This window comes from Ascaphus truei, chromosome 3 (genome assembly GCF_040206685.1).
Source record: "Ascaphus truei isolate aAscTru1 chromosome 3, aAscTru1.hap1, whole genome shotgun sequence".
In the NCBI taxonomy this organism is placed as follows: Eukaryota; Metazoa; Chordata; class Amphibia; order Anura; family Ascaphidae; genus Ascaphus; species Ascaphus truei.
Window position 1 is genome coordinate 46,646,486 of NC_134485.1, and position 21,927 is coordinate 46,668,412.

The window sequence follows — 21,927 nt, forward strand, 5'->3', positions numbered from 1 at the left end:
TGTCATTCGTATACCATACTTTTTAATGGTAGGCTCAGATTCTTCCATTCATATCGTGTTCTATCCCTTATTGAATATTGATAACATATAAACCTTGATCACTGCTCCCTTTAAGTGTTATGAGAATTTATCACGACATATCTTAGTCCATACCTTTTATGTGCATGTGATCAACGTTAGTATCGTTCCTACACCGTGTTCCATCCCTTATTAAATATTGAATATATATAAGCCTTGACCACTACTCCCTTTAAATGTTGTGAGAATTTATAATGACATGACATAAAGTTGTGATATATGTATGATATCTGCCGTAATGTACGAACATACTGTGTCCATAACAATGTTATCACACGTTATTAAGTCTCTAATAACAACAAGTATTATAACTTCCAACCATGTTCAACTCCAACCCCAGGTGCAATCTTAATTGATTTATTGAATGTTTTAGCTAAATTAGCATTCCCAAAGGGTATTTAAACAGCGACTAGCATGCTATTCATTATACTCCTGACGAAGCCGAGAACAGTTTCTGGTAGCTGGGCGAAACACGTAGAGGAAACCAGCAGACCTATTTTGGTCTTGGAGGCGACCCGTAGCTGAACCAAACCTGCAGCCGTGACGTCAGAGGATCAGACAGGCGCACAGAGGGAGGCTCCGATCGTGGATACAGTGCCGTGGCATTCAGCCTGATGACCCAGGGAGGCGGTGAGCTGCTCGGGACAACTCCTACTCACAATTTGTGACCAATGCTTTTATTATATTAGCACATTGTAAGTGCGCATTTTTTACCCATTCATTTTTTATAAAGTTTATATTATTGATCGCACTATGTAGTTTTCTCTCTCTTTACACATGCGGTTTATGCTGACGGAGTATCGATAGGGGGTCCGGTGCCTTCATACCATCAAGGGTGGCAACCCTATTTGCCAACTGCCTATATATACACTTTAGTCCTGTGAGTAGTACAGCTATATGAGCCAAGACACTGCCACATTTATCCACTGATTGCATTACGTCTGCACTTATATTTGTGTATCTTGTTTTGTTTTCTCAACCCACTATATGCTCCCCCTGGATGTTCTGAGATACTTCTAAACTTTGGAACCCGTGAAACAGGTCCCACCAGTGAGGTTTGAGCTGGGGGGTTTTTTGGTCATCACATCCATTTAATTTTATCATTTACACCATTATTATTTATTCACTTCTTATTTAGCTGTTCGCGCCTTTTTGTTCACCTGTTTACACATTTACTGGGTACCTGTCTGGCATATAGGAGGCCTGATCCTCCGCCACTGGGAGCCTGGGGTGATCGTGTTCTATCCGATGACAGCACCTGCACCTGGGAGGGATCCTAGCGCAGCTGGATAACCCCTTCCCAGGAACAATACCGGTAGTACATAAAGAGACACCCAGGTGTCCCCAACTTATATTTACTGACACTACATTTACATTTACATTTACTGACATTACCTTACAATACAATAACAGTGCACAGCCCCACAATATAATAACACCACCCTGGTGGAACCCCCAAAATACAGAAGTACCCTGGGCACCTAACCACCCGGTGTCCGCAGAACCAAGCCCACCCAAAGTGTGTGGAGTAGCGCTACCCACTGTGTGTGTGGCCATTAGTGCACTTGTAGATACCTTCCTGGGCACTCCTGTACCCAGGTACCGCTGAACAGCAAAGGATCCGCCTGATACCACGACGGCGGTCTCTACGAAGCCGCTGCTCCTGGTGCGTATAGTCCTCTGAGGGAGCTCCAATTGGAGGGTGTCCCTGTAAGTGTCTATTGGGATGCCTGTGGTCTGGTCCCAGACCGCAGGCCGCGCGCACCACATGGCGTCCGAACTAGCTGCTGCCACCCACGTACCTGCTACGGAAGTGAGCCGGGACCCGGCTACACACATTTGAAGCAAGATGGCTCTTTTTGCAGGAATTTTTGGGACAAAGTACAGCTGAGCTATTGATACTTGATTTACTGTACAGTAATAATTATACCAATAGAAACTTAATGCGTTACACAACAAGTTTCATACAATTGACCAGATATGTAGTCAGTCCTTCTAAAGAAAGCACAAATGACACAAAATATATTTTGTTACACATTTTCCTTGGCTGAGTTTTCAGACATCCACTTTAGTAAACCTCATAACTTGACATAGTACAAACTACAAAAATGTGTATAGCAATTCCACTCCATTTGACGCAGAGAATTGCAGTGTAAAAGATTGGAAATTACGTAGACTTATCAAAACGATTTCACTTTTGACTTTAGACCCCTTCACGTCATAAGCCTGTCGATACATTACATGGGCACATTTGTTTCATGCGTGACATTCAGAAAAGGTTAAAGTAATAAGATATAAAGAATGTTTTTCCATCTGTAATCTACATTTATATGCTACGAAGCTCAGCTCTAAGCTGATGCTGATCTGGTTCTTTAGTTTAACCATTACAAAGTAAGCAACAGATGTTGCATGAGTCCCCTTTTAAGCCATTTGTACCATATGTGAAATGAAATGCAAGTCTACCAGTACCAAAGTAAGTCAAAGATTAACTTTAAATAAAAAGTAAACCTTATGTATTCTATTTATCTAGTATATAGAGATGTGAGGAGTTTTGTTTTAAAAATAACTTGTTTAAACCTCTTAAGAGTTTTCTTGCGTGCTTGAAACAGGGACAGTTTTTTTTTATACACACATACATGAATATGACAAACAATTGACCTATAGTAACATTTTCTCAGTTTCTAAACCAATAGCAGAATTATTTTTACCCATTTTCAATAGATGTTAGGAGAATCTATACATGGCAATGTGTCATCTATCTTCAAGGCCAGCCAGCTGTTTTTTTTTTTTTTTTTTTTAAATACTGCTGTTTGTTAAAAAGAATAAATATACTGTAGCAGCTTAACATTTCAATTAGGATTACATTTTAAGCAAATCAAATAATATTGTCCGTATATACAGCAATGCCCCGCTTCTCGGCGCTCCGCTGATACAGTGGTACCGAGAAGGGGGCCGACATGTCTGCACATGCGCAGAACGGGAAATTCCGATGTCATGCATGCGCAGAATGAGGGGGTGCCGAGGTTGCGCATGCGCAGAACGAAGGTTGCACAAGTGTCGAACGGAGTTGCGCAAGCGCAGAAGAGGGAATTGCCGGTCTGCGCATGTGCACACACCAAAAATCGCCTGTTCCGCTTTCTGGCGATTTTCGCTTTGCGGTGGGCCCTTAGAATGGAACCCGCCGCATGCCTGGGGCCCTCCTGTACTACAATCATATATAATTATATCGTATTGCCTTCTGTAGTATGGCTAAATATGTATTTTTGTTAAGCGGATACAGTGTATCTGTTTTATTTTTTATTCAAGTCAATGATGTAGAAACCCTCATTGCTTGAATTAATTACTGTAGATATATTAATGCAGCTACATTATACGATCAGAACAGAATTACGCTTTGTTCATTACTGCCAACACCTTTATTGACCACTAGTTTTCAGGAAATGTAGCAAGAGGAATCAACAAGCCGACATTTATTCATTTTCATTTGCCATCAGATTTACTCTAGTAAACCTGAACATATAAAATTACATTATATGAAGTTCACATAAAGACATAGCCAATTTAATGTGATTGAACCAGGAAATATGAATTAAAAGTGCTGTAATTCACAGCAGAAAACAGAACAATAACACAATTTGTTCAACCTCTTTGTTAGGAAAGTCTACCACAGTTCAAATACTTAAATAGATGTTTTAAAAAAAAAAAGGTATTGTTGTGAAATGCTCTTCAAGCTCTTGTTTGTACCCCATTTAAGACAATACACTAAAAATGATTAAAACTCAACCCACTGCGGAGATTTATTACAGTTACATAAAATAAGTATTCTTGTAAAGTCTTTTTCTTATCTGAATAAAGTAAATGAACGCAGTTGACAGTAATGGAGGCACGTTCACTAAGGAGCTTATTTTATAAGCTCTGTGTGAGAGGCCACTTTATTACTTATAGAATAAGCCCCTATAAATATTCAAAATTGCTTAAGAAAGGGCACAATGGAACCGTACTACTGTATATATATATATATATATATATATATATATATATATATATATATATGGACCATACGATACCGGTTGCAACACGACATCAAGGGACAGCACGCAGGTAAGTAAATCAAAAATGTTCTATATTTGATAGAAGACACAAAAAACGACGTTTCGGTCCCCCAGTGGGACCTTTCTCAAGGTGGTATAGAACATTTTTGATTTACTTACCTGCGTGCTGTCCCTTGATGTCGTGTTGCAACCGGTATCGTATGGTCTGTTATTGCTTTATGGGATAAGCACCAAAACTTATTTACTTGCATATGGTGTGCCGGCTGTGCATTGGATTCTATATATATATATATATATATATATATATATATATATATACAGTGTTCGACAATTATATACATTTACACGCCCGGGGCGTGTGGATTTAATCCCCGGGCGAGTAAATATTGGCCCAAGCTGCACACGTTTGCCCCCCCCGATCCTCCCGCTGGCCCCCCGATCCTCCCGCTGGCACCTCGACCCTCCTGCTGGCTCCCCGATCCTCCCGCTGCCCCTCGATCCTCCCGCTGGCCCCCCGATCCTCCCGCTGGCCCCCAGATCCTCCCGCTGGCCCCTCGATCTTCCCGCTGGTCCCCCCACCCTCCTGCTGGCCCCCCATCCTCCGCTGGCCCCCCATCCTCCGCTGGCCCCCCATTCCCCTGCTGTGTGTCTGTCTGTGAGTGTCTTTCTGTGAGTGTCTGTCTGTGAGTGTCTGTCTGTGAGTGTCTGTCTGTGAGTGTCTGTCTGTGAGTGTCATCTGTGAGTGTCATGTGTGTGTGTTTGAGTCTGTGAGTGTTTGTGTCTGTCTGTGAGTGTGTGTCTGTGAGTGTGTGTGAGAGAGTCCGTGAGTGTGTGTGTCTGTGTGTGTGTCACCCTCTCACCCTCTCCCTGTGTCACCCTCTCCCTGTGTCACCCTCTCCCTGTGTCACCCTCTCCCTGTGTCACCCTTTCCCTGTTGCCCACTCCCTGTCACCCTTTCCCTATCTCACTCTCTCTGTCTTTGTCTCTCTATCTCTCTGTGTCTCTCATTGTCTCTATCTCTCTGTGTCTCTCATTGTCTCTCTGTCTCTCATTGTCTCTCTATCTCTCTGTCTCTCATTGTCTCTCTATCTCTCTTCCTCCGTGTCTCTCTCTTTCTCGGTGTGTCTCTCTCTTTCTCTGTGTGTCTCTCTCTTTCAATGTGTGTCTCTCTTTCTCTGTGTGTCTCTCTCTTTCTCTGTCTCTCTCTTTCTCTGTGTGTCTCTCTATGTCTCTCTCTTTCTCTGTGTGTCTCTCTGTGTGTCTCTCTCTTTCTCTGTGTGTCTCTCTCTGTGTGTCTCTCTCTTTCTCTGTGTGTCTCTCTTTCTCTGTGTGTCTCTCCCTTTCTCTGTGTGTCTCTCTCTTTCTCTGTGTGTCTCTCTTTGTCTGTGTCTCTCTCTTTCTCTGTGTGTCTCTTTCTCTGTGTGTCTCTCTCTCTCTGTGTCTCTCTCTCTCTGTGTCTCTCTCTCTCTGTCTGTGTCTCTCTGTCTGTGTCTCTCTCTCTCTGTCTGTGTCTCTCTCTGTCTCTCTCTCTTTCTGTGTCTCTCTCTCTCTCTTTCTGTGTCTCTCTCTCTGTCTCTCTGTCTGTCTGTCTCTGTCTGTCTGTGTCTGTCTGTCTCTCTCTGTCTGTCTGTGTCTGTCTGTCTGTCTCTCTCTGTCTGTCTGTGTCTGTCTGTCTGTCTCTCTCTGTCTGTCTGTCTCTGTCTCTCTCTCTGTCTGTGTGTCTCTCGCTGTCTCTCTCTCTCTCTCTCTCTCTCTCTCTCTCTCTCTCTCTCTCTCTCTCTCTCTCTGTGTCTCTCTGTGTGTGTGTGTGTGTGTGTGTGTGTGTGTGTGTGTGCTGCTCTGTGTGTGTGTGTGTCTCTCTCTCTCACCCACTCTCTCTCTCTCTCTCTCTCTCTCAGACTCTGGATCTCTTATTTACCCTATATATCTTAACTGCCCTATACTTCACCGAAATAACCTATACTGCTTTCTTCCAGATCTGACTCAAGCTTCACACGGAAGACATCGGAACCCCCCCTAACCCAGAAGACAGGTAGGGAACACCTCCCCTCCAATGTATAACATTGAGGGAATGAGGGTACCTGGACATTGAGGGACTGCGGATCTTTTAAGATCCCAGGCGGGATTGCTGCTTTAGATTTTGTGACGCGGGGGCGTCCAGGCACTGGTTATGGGGTTCAGGAACATTTACACACACACACACGTAACAAGGACTAATTGTAGTATAATGTAATACAATAAATAAATTAATGTCAAAAATGAATGTTGTTCTTACTATGAATTTATTCATTTTTTTTAAAGTGGGCCTGGGGGCGCGACTAGGGCGGGGTTGGGGGCGCGACTAGGGCGGGGTTGGGGGCGGGACTAGGGCAGGGTTGGGGGCGGGACTAGGTGGCAAGAAGATTTTTTTGTGTGGCGAGTAGATTTTTTGGTGATTTGTCAACCACTGTGTATATATATATATTGTGACAAACAGCTTACTCCGGGGCTCCGCTGCTTGTCCGGGACGGTTAGAACACGGTCTTTTGGGGTAGGTTAAATGAGGAGGCGTCACGTACTGTTCCTTTAAACAGGCTGGGCCTGGTTTATTCAGTCCCAGGCACTGAGACTGCCACAGTGCATACAACAGAAAACAGATCAAAACAAAAGCTGCTCACCTGAGCGATAACTTAACTTAGATTTCCCTAACTCAGGGTGGAAGTGGCTTTTCCACTTTCCAACAACAAAACAAGGTACTTTTGCAAAGTTAGCCAAATGAATAGAACAATGGAACCTGTGTGGGGAAGGGGCTTCTCCCCACTGTGTTCAGCAGCCTTCCAGGCTCTGGAGAAGAGACAAGAGCAAACAGGAAATCAGTCTTACATACCTGATTTTTAATTAGCATGACAGGTGACAGAAATCCCTCAGTTCCAGCGCTTGCCCAAAACTGTGGGATGGAGTGCATGTATTATAAGGCTGCACTCCCAGGCCAGACAGGATAGAAACTGTTCAGTATCCTGGGAGCCCTATATATGGAATTTATTACCATCCCCTGGTTTCTGTCACATATCCTCCCCCCCAGCTCAGACCCTGAGGGATGAGCGACCATGGATATTAGGGAGTGCATCCTTGACAACCCGTCAGCATTGCCATGTTTGTGCCCTGACCTGTGTTCCACAGAAAATTTAAAGGGTTGTAGGCTTAGGAACCACCTGGTCACTCTAGCATTCTTTTCCCTGTTTTGACACATCCAGGTAAGGGGTGCATGATCTGTGACCAACCGGAATTTTCTCCCCAACAGGTAGTATTTGAGCGTCTCTACAGCCCACCTTATTGCGAGACACTCTTTCTCTACTATGGAGTAATTTTTCTCCTGGGGATTTAGTTTCCTACTTAAATAAAGGATGGGGTGTTCCTCACCTTGAGACTCCTGGGAGAGTACCGCCCCCAGCCCTACCTCAGATGCGTCGGTTTGGACTACGAACTCTTTGGAGAAGTCAGGTGTGACCAACACTGGTTGGGCACAGAGAGCTTCTTTCAGGCTTCTAAAGGCCTGTTCGGTTTCGGGGGACCACTTTACCATAAGTGGTCCTCTTGCTTTTGTGAGGTCGGTTAGTGGGGTTGCCTTAGTCGCAAAATTGGGAATAAACCTTCTATAGTACCCAATTAACCCCAAAAAGGTCCTTACTTGTTTTTTTGTAACTGGCCTTGGCCAACCTTGTATCGCCTCCACTTTGAGTGTTTGGGGTTTGAGTAAACCTCTGCCAATAGAATACCCCAGATACTTGGCCTCCTCCAGACCAATGGTGCATTTAGCGGGGTTAGCAGTTAGTCCAGCAGACCGAACTGCGTCGAGCACAGCTTGGACCTTTGGAAGGTGGGATTGCCAATCTTCACTATGGATTACCACATCATCCAGGTAGGCAGCAGCATACCGAGCATGTGGTTTTAAAATTTTATCCATCATTCTTTGGAATGTGGCGGGAGCTCCATGTAAGCCAAAAGGCAGCACCCTATACTGAAAGAGGCCGTCTGGGGTTGAGAAGGCTGTCTTTTCTTTTGCCCTTTCTGTGAGGGGAACCTGCCAGTACCCTTTTGTTAGGTCTAGGGTTGTGAGATATCGGGCTTTGCCCAGTCTCTCTACAAGTTCATCTACCCTGGGCATAGGGTAAGTATCAAATTTTGACACCGCGTTTAGTTTCCGGTAGTCATTACAAAACCTTGTTGTACCATCTGGCTTTGGGACTAAGACTATAGGGCTGTTCCACCCACTTGGGATTCCTCAATTACGCCTAGTTTTAGCATTTTTTTAACCTCTAAACTTATAGCCTCTCTTTTGGCCTCTGGGATTCGGTACGGTTTAAGGTTAACTCGGACCCCCGGTTCAGAGACTAGGTCATGTTCAATTACGCTAGTTCTACCTGGCTGTGTAGAGAAGATTTCTTTGTTTCTGCTCACTAAATTCTGAACCTCTTGTTTCTGATGAACGGACAGGGTTTCAGCTATGCTAACCTCTGGGTCAGTTTCTTGACTCTCTGACGGACCTGGGGTTACTAGGGTTGACAAGACTTCTCTATCTTTCCAGGGCTTGAGTAGGTTTATATGGTAAATTTGCTCAGGTTTCCTCCTACCTGGCTGTCTTACCTTATAATTTACTTCTCCCACTCTTTCCAAGACCTCATATGGCCCATGCCATTTAGCAAGGAATTTACTTTCCACGGTGGGAACCAGAACTAGTACCCTATCACCTGGAAAAAAAATTCTGACCCTAGCACCCTTATTATACGTATTCCTCTGTGCTTCTTGAGCTTTCTCCATGTGTTCCCTCACTATGGGTAGGACTGCAGCAATGCGGTCCTGCATCTGGGCAACATGCTCTATTACACTTCTGTAAGGGGTAACCTCGTGTTCCCAAGTCTCTTTGGCTATATCCAGTAAGCCCCTTGGGTGTCGGCCATACAATAGTTCAAACGGGGAGAAGCCTGTGGATGATTGGGGAACTTCCCTAATGGCAAATAACAGGTACGGTAACAAACAATCCCAGTTTTTCCCATCTTTATCGACCGCCCGCCGTAACATGCTCTTTAAGGTTTTATTGAACCTTTCCACTAAACCATCTGTTTGTGGATGATAGACTGAGGTTCTGAGATGCTTGATTTTTAGGAGTTTACATAACTCTTTTGTTACTTGGGACATAAACGGTGTTCCCTGGTCAGATAGAATCTCTTTAGGAATTCCAACCCGGGAAAACAGAACTACTAACTCTTTTGCTATGTTTTTGGCAGAGGTGCTACGTAGGGGAACTGCCTCCGGATATCGGGTGGCATAATCTAATATTACCAATATATGCTGATGTCCCCTAGCAGACTTTATTAGGGGTCCTACTAGATCCATAGCAATCCGGTCAAATGGTACCTCTATTATGGGAAGGGGTACCAATGGGCTGCGGTACGCCTTGAACGGGGCGGTGATCTGACATGCTGGGCATGAGGAACAATAATTCGTAATTTCTGCCAGAACCCCAGGCCAATAGAAGCTTCGGAGAACCTTTTCTTTTGTCTTTTCCACCCCTAGGTGTCCCCCCAATGGATGACTATGTGCGAGGTGTAACACTACATTACGGAATGTCCGTGGTACCAACAATTGTTTAGTTGTAACTGATTTTCTTTTATCAACCCGATATACTAGGTCGTTCTCTACCTCGAAGTAGGGGTAAGCAAGCGACCTATCTGGTTGGCCAAGAGTACTATTCAGGTCCCGTATATTTCCCCTTGCTACCTCTAATGTGGGGTCCTCCCACTGGGCCTTCTTAAAACTCCCAGGACTGACCTCTAGGTCAGCGAGGGTCTTATCCGGTTCTGGGGTGGTAAGTGTCTGATCAACATCCTGATTTGGGGTATTCCCTACCAAAGTAGTGATGGAGAAGGGAATTTTACAGCACTCCTCCTTTTCCCCTTCTTATTTGGGCCCTCGTCAACCTCCATTTCTGAAAACGGGAAAGGATTTATTTCTTCTAATACTTCGTTATGGTCCGCTATTGAACTCTGGGCGCTATTCTGAGCGGGGGACCACATTTTTAGAAAATGGGGAAAGTCGGTCCCTATTAACACATCATGTGCCAGTTTGGGTACAATACCCACCTTGAAATCTAAAGAACCAAACTCTGTTTCAAAAAAAACATCAACAGTGGAATATTCATGATTATCCCCATGTATACAACAAATTGCCATTCTTTGTGAACTGTTTCCCTGTTTCTTCCTAATGGGCAAGAGGTATTCGGACACTAGTGTGACCATGCTCCCAGAGTCCAGAAGTGCCCGAACCCTCCTACCATTAACCTTTACAAATGCCCACAGATGGTTATTCAAGGGGTCCTCTGGGCTAGGGCGCATACATTGGGACAACAGCGAATAAGGTTCCACGCTGTTGCATTGCATGGGCTCATCATTTAGTGGGCAGATTTTTGCTGTGTGGCCCCTCTCATGACAATTTACACATTTAGGTACATAGTCTGTGTCCCACTTAGAGCCTTTTCCTGGCTCCCCATGTTGGCTATTGCCCTTAGTGTGCGAACCACTGTTGCTGGTGCTGCGTGAAGGTGGTCGCCGCTCTTCAGCTCCCCTTAACCCCGGTACCCTTTTACCGTCTCTGGAAGAGTCCTGGAACCTCGGGTAGTGGGGTTGCTCCACGACTGGGGGTTGCGGGTGCTCTCCTGCTGCATTGTACCTTTCTACGAGGGCCACAAGCTCATCCGCATTGTGGGGGTCACTCCGACTGACCCAATGGCGTAAGGCAGAGGGAAGTTTCCTCAAGAACTGGTCCATGACCAACCGTTCCACGATGTGGCTTGCTGAGTTGATCTCGGGTTGTAGCCACTTCCGGCCGAGGTGGATGAGGTCATACATCTGGCTTCGGGTGGCTTTATCCATCGTGAAGGACCATGCGTGAAACCTTTGGGCGCGAACAGCCGTGGTTACGCCGAGGCGGGCGAGGATCTCGAACTTCAATTTTGCATAGACGTTAGCTTCGGCTGGCTCTAGATCAAAGTAAGCCTTCTGGGGTTCGCCGCTTAGGAAGGGTGCGATTAGACCAGCCCACTCAGCTTCTGGCCATCCCTCTCTCTGTGCCGTGCGTTCAAACGTGAGAAGATAGGCTTCCACATCATCCGAGGGTCCCATCTTCTGAAGGTAGTGGCTTGCCCTGGTCATTTTCGGGACTGGGGCTGCCACTGCCAGTGGAAGGTTACTGATAGTCCCCCTCAGGATCTCGAGTTCCTGCTGTAAGCCCTGAGCGAACCGTTGTTGCTCCTCTCTCAGCAAGCGGTTTGTCTCTTGCTGGTTTGCATTAGTCTCTTGCTGGGCTATTAACAGCTGTCGCTGGGTTTCACTCGCCTGTTGCTGAGCTTCATTCGCGTCTTTCTGGACAGCGACATTGCGTACCAGCGCACTCACCACGTCTTCCATCTTGTTTGGAGAGAGAGAAAAAAAACTTTTTTTTTTTCCTTTAAAGTTCTTTAACCCCCAGACCTTTTAGTGTTCTGCCCGCATTCTCCACCATATGTGACAAACAGCTTACTCCGGGGCTCCGCTGCTTGTCCGGGACGGTTAGAACACGGTCTTTTGGGGTAGGTTAAATGAGGAGGCGTCACGTACTGTTCCTTTAAACAGGCTGGGCCTGGTTTATTCAGTCCCAGGCACTGAGACTGCCACAGTGCATACAACAGAAAACAGATCAAAACAAAAGCTGCTCACCTGAGCGATAACTTAACTTAGATTTCCCTAACTCAGGGTGGAAGTGGCTTTTCCACTTTCCAACAACAAAACAAGGTACTTTTGCAGAGTTAGCCAAATGAATAGAACAATGGAACCTGTGTGGGGAAGGGGCTTCTCCCCACTGTGTTCAGCAGCCTTCCAGGCTCTTGAGAAGAGACAAGAGCAAACAGGAAATCAGTCTTACATACCTGATTTCTAATTAGCATGACAGGTGACAGAAATCCCTCAGTTCCAGCGCTTGCCCAAAACTGTGGGATGGAGTGCATGTATTATAAGGCTGCACTCCCAGGCCAGACAGGATAGAAACTGTTCAGTATCCTGGGAGCCCTATATATGGAATTTATTACCATCCCCTGGTTTCTGTCACAATATATATATATATATATATATATATATATATATATATATATATATGTATGTATATATATATATATATATATGTATGTATATATATATATATATATATATATATATATATATATATATATATATATATATATATATATATATACAGTGTTCGACAAACCTATACATTTGTTCGCCCCGGGCGAGTGGATTTAACCCCCGGGCGAGTAAATATTGGCCCAAGCAGCACACGTTTGGTACTAGGTGGCGAGTAGGTTTTTTTGTGTGGCGAGTAGATTTTTTGGTGATTTGTCAACCACTGTATATATACATAGTAAAAGTCTAAAATTGAGTGGACTTCAGTAAGTGGAAATTACTAGCGATATTGCCTGCCTTGGGAAGCAGGATCTTTGCCGATCAATCATAGGAAAATGGATCGTTTGGCAGCTTGGCTAATTGCATTGCTGTAAAGGGAAGCGTGGCCACCGACAAGGGGGGACAGCTACTACATCTGTCCTGGGACCGGTAGTTTTAAGGGCCCGTTCTCCTTCCCTCACTCAATATCTGCAGGCAGCACAGCGGGATCTCCCTTTCTCTCTGCCGATCATGTAGTGGGCAGAGCAGAGGACCAGATTGGAGAAAGAAATGCTGGGGGTGGGAAGAGGAGGAGGAGAGAAAAACATGCTGGGGGTGGGGAGAGGAGAAAGAGAAAGACATGCTGGGAGGGGGAGAAAATCACAATGGGAGGAGAAAGTCATGCTGGGGGGGGGAGAAATACATGCTGGGTGAGAGGAGAGAAAGACATGCTGGGGGAGAGGAGAGAGAACAACATGCTGGGGGAGAGGAGAGAGAACAACATGCTGGATGAGAGGAGAGAGAACAACATGCTGGGGAGAAGAGAGAGAAAAAAATGCTGTGGGAGAGGAGAGAGAATGACATGCTGTGGGAGAGGAGAGAAGACAACATACTGGGGAGAGGGGGGAGGGAACAAATTGCCGGGGGAGAGGGAATGACATGCTGGGGGAGAGGAGAGAGAGATATGCTGGGGGAGAAGAGAGAGATTGACATGCTGGGGGAGTGGAGGGAGAAATACATGCTGGGGGGAGAGGAGAGAGAAAGACATGTTGAGGGAGAGCAGAGAGAACAACATGCTGGGGTGGAAAGGAGAAAGACGCTGGGGGAGAGAAGAGAGAGAAACATGCTGTGGAGAAAGACATGCTGGGAGAGAAGAGAGAGAGAGAGAGAGAGAGAGAGAGAGAGAGAGATATGTTGGGTTGAGGAGGAAGAAAGACATGCTGGGGAGGAGAGAAAGACATGCTGGGGGAATAGGAAAGACATCCTGGGGGAGAAAAAAAGATATGCCGGGGGGAAAGAGAAAGACAAGCTACGGGGAGAGAGAAAGACAAGCTAGGGTGAGAGAGAAATACATGGTGGGTGTAAAAGGGAGACAATTGGGAAACACATTACGAAAGGAAAGAAGAGAAATTTGAGAGGAGCGGACAACATCAAGAATTGCATAACGAGTGTTAGAGAGGCATTAGGGGGAAAGGAGAGAGAAATGCAGGAGAGGAAACATAAACAGCCACATTATTTACTTTTGTCCTGTAGGTAAGGAACGGCTGCATTTATTAAAACAAAAAACTAACCAAAAACAGGCAAGAGGAAATGCTCCTTTAAATCATACTGTAGCTCCAATGGTGTAATGTTGAAATTCAAATCACTAATGCTCTTCTACTACTACAATACCAAATCTAGAATCTACCCTGTTTACATAGTTACATAGTAGATGAGATTGAAAATAAACCCATAAAATTCAACCTATGTTAAATTTAGATAAAATATACTTATCTTATATTCATATTTACAGCATTTTGATCCAGACAGGGCTGGCTTGGATGTTTGCGGGGCTCGGTGCAGGGACATGTGCGAGGCCTCAGCTCTTATCTTCTCCGGCGGCATCTCCCAGCATCTCCTGCAGGGTCCCATCATCATGGCTCCACGACGTCAGATGGTGTCGCGTTGATAACGGGACATCACGTGGTGTTGTAGCGGGCACCATGTTGTCCTAGCAACGTGGCACCACAGGGCATCCCGTTGTCATGCACTGCAACACCATTTGACATCGCTGAGCCATGATGGATGAGATACAGCAGGAGGAAAGTAAGAGAGTTACAGAGGTCCCACGCTACCCCCTGATAATCAGTATAATTGTTGTGGGGGAGAGAACGGGGCCTCTGTAACCGTGGGGCTCAGTGGACAGGCACCGACGGCACCGCCATTGTGCTGGCCATGCATCCAGAGTACGGCAAAAAAAAACCCAGTGAAACATCATCCAATGCTGTCTCGTAAGGCGAAAATACATTCCTTCCTGACTGCAATAATAGCAAATCAGATTTCTCCCTGATCAACATCTTTGCCATGTTACTTATTTGGTATATTCCTGTATACCTTTAATTTCCAAAAAGATGTTCAACTTTTTTTTTGAAGATATCTATTGTATCTGCCATCACAGTCTCCATAGGTAATGAATTCCACATTTTAACTGCCCTTACTTTAAAAGACTAAATAAATAAATACAATTTTTTTTTGTCCTTTTAACACAGCCACCTGACTTCCCTAACCATGGTTTATTTTATTTCTGCACAGTACAGGGTGTATAATCATGCCAATTCACATACCCATGCAAATAGATACTGTATATTAGCTTTGATCACTGCACATTGGGAAAAAAAACAATTATATCAATTGTTTCAGCCACCAATATTCCAATTCAAGACAATAATGAATTGTAGAGAATTACATTTTACTATCCCACCGCATTCTTTATGTAATTCATTACTAAATAATGTTTATCATTTACATATTTTAAACAGTGCTGATGATTATTAAAAGAAGAATTAAACACAAAGGATAAACTATATATTTTTATGGATTTACTAAAATAAAGGAGATTATTTTTACTCTTGGCATCAGTTTTTCATATTTCTTTTTTACAACGATTTAGTTTTAGATTTGCTGATAGGTATGCATGCATAGCTAAGGTTAGTGAATCCATGCAATGGTTAAGTTCTGAAATGTTAGGGATGGATGCAAAGGTACCTAAAGCATGAATTAAGGTAATTATCAAATTGAGATCTTAAGAATAACAGCAGGTAAGTAAAACCGGCAAACTAGGTGAGATTTATTGTCACTAACATTCTTAGGGGCCTATTCATCAACTAAATAAACCTCCCGATAGAGGAATTGTTGGTACTGTAGCAATACAATCTGAAGTTCTTGCCATATTCAATAATAACTAGGTGAAACACTATATTTTATATTGTGTTGTGGGATGAGTGATTAAACCTAATAGGACAAAGCTTCATAAAACAGAATGAAACACGGACAAAAGAACATTTGAAACACCATCAATTTGTGGATTGTGTCATCAAATTGTTGTAGTGGTCTCAATCTTCAGTTAAAAATGGTAATTGTCTGTCCAATTTAATTCTCACACTATTCTGCGGTATTATATAAGCCTATAAATAAGCCTAGTCTCCACTGACAGTCGAGGCACCGGCATCGAAGTTTTTCAGAAAGGTCTGCTTTTGTCTGTCACAATAATCAAGAACTGTCTTTAACTCAAACAAAAATGTAAATACTGAACACCACTTAAACGCTCACAATATTGCGACTTGAATAGGTTTAATCAGGGATGGAAAATTCCTGGATACCAAAAATGTCCCCTCTAGTGCCTGTGCTATGCACAGTGATGACCGACTTGTCAATACCCGCTGCAACATCAAAGCCAGATCTGGCACTCTGCGACCGGCAATGGCGGTAATTGACAGGTGGAGAGCAACTTGCAGCGGCTGTCGGAGGGCTGGGATGGAGCTAGTTGGAGGCCTGGGGTCCCAGCTAGTAGGAGGGTTCCTTCACCTGCTCTCAATATACACTGTGGGATGGGAAAGAGTTTGTGTGGGAGAGAGAGATAGTGTTTGTGTGGGAGTGAGTGTGACAGTGAGTGAGAGTACGTGACAATCTGTGTGAGAGCATGTGGCAGTGTGTGTTAGAGAGAGAAACAGTCTGTGTGAGAGAGAGTGACAGTGTGTTTGAGAGAGTGACAGTGTGTGAGAGAGAATGACAGTGTGTGAGAGAAAGTGACAGTGTGTGTGAGGGAGTGTGTCCGTGCATGTGAAAGAGTAAGTGTGACAGTGCATGTGACAGCCTGTGGGAGAGAGAGTGATAGTGTGTGACAGTGAGTGACAGCATTTGTGAGAAAGAGTGTGACAGTGTGTGTGAGAGAGTAAGTGTGACAGCCTGTGTGAGAGAGGGAGACTGAGAATAACAGTTTGTGTGAGACAGATTGAGTGTGGCAGACTGTAAGAGAGAGTGAGTGTGATAGTGTGTGAGAGAGAGTGAGTGTGACAGTCTGTGTTAGAGAGAGTGTGACGGTGTGTGAGACTGTGAGTGAGTGTGACAGTCTTTATTAGAGAGTGTGAGTGTCTGTGGGTGTCAGTGTGTTCCACTACGCACTATAACACACACAGTGACACACACCGGCCGGTAGTTGGAGGGGGAGGTGTAATCGGAATGCAACCCCTCCCCCGCAGACATAACAAAACACTAGCTCCTAAAAATTCTCTCTGATTAATAAGTATTTTAAATTTTTGTCCACCCCCAAAAACAGAAACTGCAAGACGCACTGTGACAATCTCATTCGCAACAAACTGTCTGAAAATATAAAAACATAACACACCAAACTCATTATTCTCAAGAAGGCCGTGATGAATGAACAGTTAAAGTGATATGGGAAATCAATCAAAAACCTATTGTACAGTGAATAATTACTGTCAGCCAATCTACAGGTTGTTGCTGTACAGTGTTGTCTGTTACCGTGATTACCTATTTATTTAATTTTAAATATTTAATTTATCTGATATGGTGCACGCAGATAGTCTGAAAATGTAGTGCAAGCTGCCAAATACATAACATTAAATGTTTTGTATCAAGAATCCGGTTGAGATGTACCATTTTTTTTAATCACATCAAAAAAACAAAATATTAATTCCAAGATGGGGGGTTGCACCAATTTGGTTGAAACGTTTGGTAGATCTAAGTTAGGATGGCAGAAAGGTTCCCTTAAAATTGAGAATCGGTCAAGGTGTTTAGCCTGTGCAGAGAGCACACGAACAAAAACACAGATAAAAAAAACACAGCAAAAGTGGCCACAAAGTTTAGTTAAAGTCGTCGCTTTGCTCGCTCGCTCATCCAACTATATATTCGAAAACATCCCTACATAGAAACCTAATTTGCATACAGTTTTATATGACAAAACAGAGATACATTATGTTATTTCTCATAATGCCAACATTCAGGGCTAAGGACGTTACTGAAAGGTGAAGACACGCAAATTGCAACTAAAAAAAGTAATATGTTTAAAGTATTAAAACTGGATAATGAATGCTTAAATAACAAAAACATACAATAGGTTACTGTCATTATTTTGACATTCATTTTTCTTAACTCAACCTGTAAATGTTGATAAAAAATATATCTTCAAGGTAACTAGTAGAGCCCTAGTGTAAATGAATGCAAGTTCATTCTTCACATTTCCAAAATAATTTGATATCAATCACCTAGCTCCAACCAATTAAACATATGTTTTAATACTTCAGCGAGATCGGGCTTTGAAACCAAATATCAGTTTATCACTTGAAGGTCTAGAGGCATTAAGCTCTGTTGAGGCACTTAACGTGATGTTAACTTCCCGTCAATAGCCTCTCTGTATCTACAAAGGACAATAACATAACACTAAGCATTTACTATAATGGATGTTAGTGATAAGGACATGCAAATAATATGCAAATTAGGTGTTATTAAAGCATCGCCTATCCACTAAAGTCAGTTAAAGTTAATGTGGGGAATTAACATCATGTTATTTAAGTCATAGCTAACCTTAGTGTTACTCCCATTAGTGCAAACTATACAGGTACCCCCGCTACATCTTGTGAATGAACTGGAGTAGTAGGTGCTTACTATGTAAATAAGGACAATATACGGAATAAGGAATGAAACCTAGTTTCTAGCACTCTTACTACTGACTGGTAGATTGATGATGAAATATAAAAAAATATATATTATTGTCAATACAAGAATGTTAAAATAATGGGTGTTAAAATGAACAACAAAACAAGCAGCTATGATCCTATTGAGTGTGCTGTATAAGGACTCAAATATAGGTGTGTGTGGTGAATAATTCATTCACCAATCATAGTCCAATTAATATTGGTAAGCTGGACCCATAGGGGTTAAAAAGGAGGTTAGGTTGAATCACCAATACCCTGTGATAGTATTTTTACAGAACAAGGCTATAACCCTGTAGCCCTCTTAAGTGGTATGGATACTGGATGTCCTCTGCCCAATATCAACCCTTGATATTATGTGACAGGCTAGCCCCTGAACCTGAAAAGTTAATTTCAACTGGGCAATTCTATTTGACAATATTCGGGACAGAAGTGTGGCTATATAAATCATGACACCTCCAATGGGTCATCCCCCTCCTATACGAGCCCTGAAGAAGCGTTCATACTAATTGGACTATGTTTGATCCAGAGTCCTTAAACAGCACACTTAATAGGATCATAGCTGCTTGTTTGTTGTTTAACACCCATTATTTTAACATTCTTGTATTGACAATAAAATATATTTTTTATTTTATCATCAATCCACCAGTCAGTAGCAAGAGTGCTAGAAACTATGTGTCTTTCCATATTCAGTATATTACTCCTATTAGTCCCTGAAATAGGGCCTTGCAGTGCCTCTATGAGTGTTAAACTGGAGTTAACTAATACTATATTTTAAATCCATAGCCCTATTTCCTGGTATTTATTCTCTCTCCTATCTCTCTACCCCAACAAATACCCTATTTCAGGATCTGGATTTGAGTAATGCCAAGAGCGACATAACATTACTTTATTGAAGTACAGCGCAATGTTATTCTACAATAGGTTAAGCCTATTCTAATGAGATATAGTATGCCTATTACTTAGCTTTGTGGTTGCTTTCTGTTAGATAACATCACATTATGGTCTTCGATTTAATAGAGCTTAATGCACCTAGGCTGATGGGTCTATTTCCCCAGTATAATAAATAAGCCCCTACATTTCAATTTCCATGTTTCTATTATTAGATGTAGGGAGTGATTTATAATCATATTAAATTCAACTCAACCCCATACCTACTTCTGAAGCAGTACAACAATCTGACCAATATTTTTAATATATACACATATGTTAAACAAAGAAACACATTGATTTATTTTGATTGTGCTACACACAACTATGTTCTAGGCACCGCTGAGACAAACTGTTTTGTAGTGCTATCATGTATCATGTGATGAAGGCGAAAGGATAATTTAAAACTTACTAAGGCAAGTGATATTTTTTGAGATGTTATTATGTTAGTAATGGAGCTTCACAAGTTGATTGTACCAATGTAAATAGACTCAATGTGAAGGAAAACACAATGCACAGCCTACAATATGTGATGGTAAATCCCAAACCCCTGAAAGAAACCCCTTTGTTTTGGTTATATGACACTGCGCCACACAGAAAAAAATAGCAAAATGTGTGTTCTTCACTCAGTGCAACCCTGCAGCCCAGGTATGCAGAGACCACATATTCGAAGGCTGATTATATATTTTCACATAATGACAATCTGATAGACCATGTCAAAATATGGCCTGTCTTTTTCCATATATTCTCTGTATTAAGACATTCAAAAACATTCCACTTTCCTATGTACGTATTGCATTTTTGCATGAAGTCACTTTATTTAAATATGTTCACATGTCATTGATTAAATCCATATACTTATAGTGATTACTTAAATTCCTTTAATCTGACACATGTCAAGAAAACATGTGTTTTCAGTCCCCAAAAAAAAAGTGTAGGTTTTTCAAATGTTTATTGTTAGAAATGTGGCAGCTGCATGTGTATATAAAAGTACATATTTTTATGTGTACCCTTAGCTGCTTATTTATTAATTTCTAAAGCATTGGTTGCAAAATGCCATTTATGACATGTGCAGCAGCTTAAAGCCACATACTGTAGCAATGCAACGAACTAATAAAACATTTATACCTTCCAAAGTACTGTACAATCACTGAATTATAACTGATTTATAGACTTACAGTATGTTGATCCAATAGATTATGATTTATGTTAAACTTATCTTCCACTCTCTCTCCTTACCACACCCTGAACATGCACAAGGCAGCAGTCCTGAGAGGGTGTCCTAACATTTTCACCCATTTTACACAGGACCAGCCAGTGTGCACAGGGTTAACTCCAGTGGTGCATGTAAATTTTGATTCTTACAGGTACTTGCTCAGACATTTAAAACATTGGACGTTGGGACTGGGGGTCTTTGGGTACACTCCCCTCGCTTTTCCCCCAATACCACTTACTCTCTCTCTCTTTTCTGTACGGGAATCAGCAGACACCATGGTGATTTGTGTAATTTTTTCTACAATATACAGTATGTTTATTTTTCACAAACCTGAGTGCTGTCTGCTGATTCCCGTGCGAACGGTATCGTTTATTTATCTACTTATTATGGGACATGCACCTACCTAAATGAGCTATATTGGAGTGCCGGCTGTTCATCTTTATATATATATATATATATATATATATATATATATATATATATATATATATATATATATATATATATATATATATATTAAGAATAACATTCGGCGCATATATATAATAGATTTTATAGATAGTCCTCGTAGGGAAGGGAGATATGTAAACAGACAAACACTCAGACATGCATATACATGACAGATATGGTGAACTATAAATAACGTAAATATAAATCATGTTTTATTAAAAATGGATGCAATTGGGGATGTTGTGAAATGTGCATTGTGAAATGTTGTATAAGGAGTCTCAATTTCAGGTGTCACTGACACATATATTACGTGGATGATTATTAACTGTCACTTTTGGCTCAGTGGTATAATATAAAGTAGTTGTGCTTTATATGTTTACAAAAGAACAATATTTCTAAACAATGCAGCAAAGGTAAATCTAAAACATCTGGCAGGTACTGCACTCTAGTGGTGTTCTTAAAGAGCTACATGCATTGAAACAATGCCTTATTAGCCTCTTTGTTAAGGGGAATAGTATTAGTTAGTAGGTCCACCGACAGAGGAGGGAGACGCGGGGCAAGTGTCCTGGACCCAGCAACTCTGGTGGGACTGTTCGACCGACCAGAAGTACTGGAGGAAAGTAGTGAAGCTGCTCATCCCTCTCCCTCTGTGAAAGCCTAAGCATAAGTGACCTGACGCCCCGTTTTTTTTTATGATCTGTCCCGGTGTCCCAACAATTCTCAAAATGTCCCAGTTTTGAGGAGGAGAGCAGAGGTCCATCAGAATAAAACAGTTTGGGCCGGTAGGAGGGAGGAGGAGAGCAGGGCTGCCCAGCAGCTTCTAGGCAACAGATTATGCTGCAGAGCCCTCAGTATCCGCTCCTCCCTAGATTTCCCAGCTCCTCTCTACATTATGCTGGTAACTGTATGTATGTATATGTATATGTAGCAGGATACCCCCTGGCTACTATTCTACCCAATGGGCTGGCAGTAAACTCTGATATTTACAGGCTTGCCAGTAGTTGGTATGGGGGTTTCCCCTTCACCTTTGGTACTGCACT

General features: G+C 42.7%; 1 protein-coding gene across 1 annotated transcript in view; it reads right to left on the reverse strand.

The window, feature by feature from the left end:
• Positions 1-21,927, reverse strand: part of ROBO1 (roundabout guidance receptor 1) — a 1,065,915-nt gene that overhangs the window by 690,211 nt on the left and 353,777 nt on the right. The gene's annotated exons all lie outside the window — the stretch shown is intronic.